Source organism: Tupaia chinensis, unplaced genomic scaffold (genome assembly GCF_000334495.1).
Source record: "Tupaia chinensis unplaced genomic scaffold, TupChi_1.0 Scaffold000194_1, whole genome shotgun sequence".
In the NCBI taxonomy this organism is placed as follows: Eukaryota; Metazoa; Chordata; class Mammalia; order Scandentia; family Tupaiidae; genus Tupaia; species Tupaia belangeri.
This window is the reverse complement of record NW_006159669.1, coordinates 71,035-74,811: the sequence shown is the minus strand read 5'-3', so window position 1 is coordinate 74,811 and position 3,777 is coordinate 71,035. Positions and strand designations below refer to the sequence as shown.

At 43.2% G+C, this 3,777-nt stretch overlaps 1 pseudogene; it reads right to left on the bottom strand.

Annotated features, from left to right (window-relative positions):
- Window positions 1-1,035: 1,035 nt before the first annotated feature.
- Window positions 1,036-3,777, bottom strand: part of LOC102482205 (nucleolin-like) — a 42,619-nt pseudogene continuing 39,877 nt past the window's right edge.

Sequence of the window (3,777 nt, the reverse complement as noted above, 5' to 3'; positions counted from 1 at the left end):
TATTGGTCAAACAAGTACACATATTGGGCAATTACTATGTGTTTGCATGGAATTAGAGCTAGAAAAATGAGTAAAATATAATATTTATATTCAAAGAGCAAACATACTATTTGGAGATTTATTGACAACTATTCTGTACCTGTAAGTGGCTAGAACCAAGCAAATAATGAAGGGGGAACCCCTTAATTACTAGGCATAGTGGAAAGACACTTTAGCCTATAAAGTATAGTGAAAGTGAGTATTCTAAAGGAAGGATGATTGAACATGTTCATGGTGGATATTCCTGGATACTGAAATGTGTAGGGCACATCTTCTCAGACTTGGCACTGAGAAGACAGAAGGACAAATTGTAGGAAGACATTTCAGCACTGAGTATGAGCTGTTTTGTGAGAACATCTCTCCTGTCTCTGGGAAGTATGGGGGGAATCAATAAGTCCTAGGCCTTTGGGGGCTAAAAAGGTAACAGCATGCTCCCCACATTACTTGGATGTCTGGAATATCAACCCTAATTAAAATTTAGCAGTGATTATTTTGAAGATGTTCTGTAGAGCACAAAGTACTTGAGATGTCAATAAGAGACAGTTAATACATAGATCATGAGGTAAAATAGTCTCTGAAATTAAAAATGCCCATTGGGAATTCCAAGGTGTGAAATTATGAAAATGTTTGTAATCCCAATACAATTGGAAATTAATGCCAAATTATAGGGTCCTTTTCAAATTTGTCTCCAAGGTATTTGAATTTATAAATCAAGATGCATGAAATAAAACAAATGTAAAAAAGACAAAAAAATTATACCTAGTAGATTACAAGTAGGAATCTGTTTTCCTGAAGCAAAACCCCAGCCCTCTGCCCTTAGGTATATGTTCTGTCCAAGAATTTCCAGCCCTGAACCCAATGCTGCATCCCCACCTTCCAAGTCAATTGGGGACTGGAATGGAAATAAGAGTTTGATGGGCCTTGTTTAATGACAAAAATTTCAGGGACTGTCAGGTCACATTCTGGTGTCCATTATCATGACAGACCACCCCAGTCTTAAATTGTTATCATTTTACAACATGCTCTCAGAACCAGAGTATGGACTTCTGCTTCTCCCCAGCCCACATTGACCCCAACGCCCTCATCATGCCAAGTCAGGCCCTGGCTACAAAAAGGCTTTGGAGGCACCATGTTCCCTTAAAAAGAAAACATCAGCATCCAGCATTATTCCCTCATAGCTGTAGGCTTTTCCCTTGATTCATGTGAAATAATAAACTTGAGTAGGTGGAAGCAGCCCAGCCTGCTAGACCCCAAACTATCCAGATAAACCCAGCTTGTAAATTTTAGGAGATAAAATGAGCCAGGACAGCAGGGGGAGGGGTGTGTTCAGGCCTGCCCACATGAAACCCCCACTCATAGTCCTACTCACAAGACCCCATTCCTTCAAGGTTCTGCCCACACAGGGGAGAGGCAATAAGCTCCTGGCCACTGGGGAGGGGGGCGGCAAGTGAACAATACATGTTACTCACTTTAATTGGTTGTCTTATTGCCTCTCACCCCTTCTGTAGGCCACACCCACATGGCCACGCCCATATCCTAGGAGGCCTTCCCTTTGTCTCCTACTTTCCTGCCCATTTCTGCAGCTTCAGAAGATCTTCCCAAAAATGGAATACATTTTCAAGTCATAGTTGGTGGTATCCCTCATTGCTATGTCCAGTGCACCTGGCATCCAGGGGTTGCTGTGAACATCATATCCCCTAACTCACACCATCTTTCCACAGAAAATTCCACAGTGCCCTGAGAGCCTCCTGGGATGCTGCACTGCTCAGTAATGGTTCCAGGATGTTTCTGTTTCAAATCACTCAGTTTTGTTTCATCTAGGACTTTGCCTGTTGTCCACATGGATGTTGCATGCATCTGTTTTCTCTTTAAAATCCTCAACATTACCCATCCCCACTCAATCCCAGGTCCACTCATCAGTCAATGAGCAATCTCTTTGCACCCTTGGACTCGCCATTCAAAGGTAGCCTTGGGATCCAGTGCCCCAAGTGGTGCTGGGGCTCCCCATATCTTATTCCTGAGAACCTATAATTCTCTGTGCAAGGGGAAGCTGTTATCAAGAGGCCACCTTTTTGTAAACCTGCCCATAGGGGCTTCCAAGACTAGTTCTGAGGAAGTGACTGGCCCTGTCTTTCCACACCCAGTGTCCTTTCTCAATCCCATCCCACAGGCTGCCCTGCCAGGGTTTGTTCATATTTCCTGGGTGTGATGTGTACTCTTCCTGGACATGACATCTTTATTTCATCCCAGGGAATGTCACGGTGGGAGGAGGGTAAGAAGAGAAAAGAAATGCATTGGGTAAGAAACAAAGACACTGAGAAAGGGAAGAGTTAGGGACAAACAAAAAAGGTGCTATAAACAATGAGGTGGATGAGAACAATGAACTTGGAAAGACACAACAAGAGTGAAAGTTAACTAGGAGAGAAAGGGAGAAATAAAAACTGACACAAAGGGATTGGCAGAAGCGGGAGATGGACAGTAGGAATAGCCTTGACCCACAGAAGCAGTTGGGGTAACAGAGGGCAGATCATAAGTTCAATAAATGCTTCTCTAATTTTGAAATTACCTCTCCTTTTAATTTTATTGAGTAAGATTCACACAGAGGTCTCAAGGGTTTTGACTCAGGCTTGTCAGTTTTAAACTGTTCTCATATACACTTATTAAGCACATATGTGCAATGTATATGCATGCTGTTTTGTCTGTTAACGTATACACATATATTAATGCACAAAACCTAAATAGCTGGACTCCTATGCAGTCGACCATGGTTCAAGCCCCAGACCCAGCGACTTTAAATAAAATCTCATGCCAGGCACACATACATCTGTGTCCAAAATGCTGAGAGGAGACTGGAAGAGAAGTGATTGTGGTGTGTCCATTCTCCCTGAAAGGGGGAGGGGTGTTCTCACTTTCTGTCTCCCTGGTGAACCCACATGCCCTATAGCAAAAACCTCTCTTTAAAAATACGTGCGTGCACGTACACACATACACACTCACACACACACAAAGCTGCAGACATATACAATTGAGTAACCGGACACAGAAGAGCACCAGATTCCACCCCTATATACTCTATAAAAATAGCCCATTCTTAGATAAAGGGGCTTTTGAGCTGCATTTATTAAACCTGCTCCTACCCCTGCAGATTGTACTATAACCATCTGCTTGCTCTTTCATTCTACTTCTGTGCTGTATTCAGTTCTTTGAGACACCAAGAACCTGATTCTTCTGAGACCATGCATCCTCTCTAGTGACATAGCTATTGTGGTGGACTAGCCAGGACCTAAACCTCTTCTCTATTTCTCAATCTCTTTGTCATTTTCATATTTATTTCCATTGAATCTCCTGTCTAAAGTAGGACAACTGAGGCAGGATTGATAGCTCTTGACATGGGCAACTCTCATATAGAGCTAGAAACTGCCTCTAGCATGACCTGCTAGGTCTGTAAGCTTCTACGGGTAAAACTTTCTCCTTTTCTTTCCATCTCTCCACCCTTAATTCCACTGGATCTCCTGATCAACATGAATCAGCCAGGGTGGAATTGATGATTCTTGACATGGGCACCTGCCATATAGGACTGAAAGTCCCTCTGGCCCAATAATCAAAGCCTTAAGCCCTGCCCAGAACAGCCCTTCTTCAAGAGACAGACAGCTACATGGCTCCTGCGATCTAGCCATTTGGGGAGAAAGGAAGATATCCCACTGATAACTGGGCCTCCAGCATCCAAAACTCGCGTGA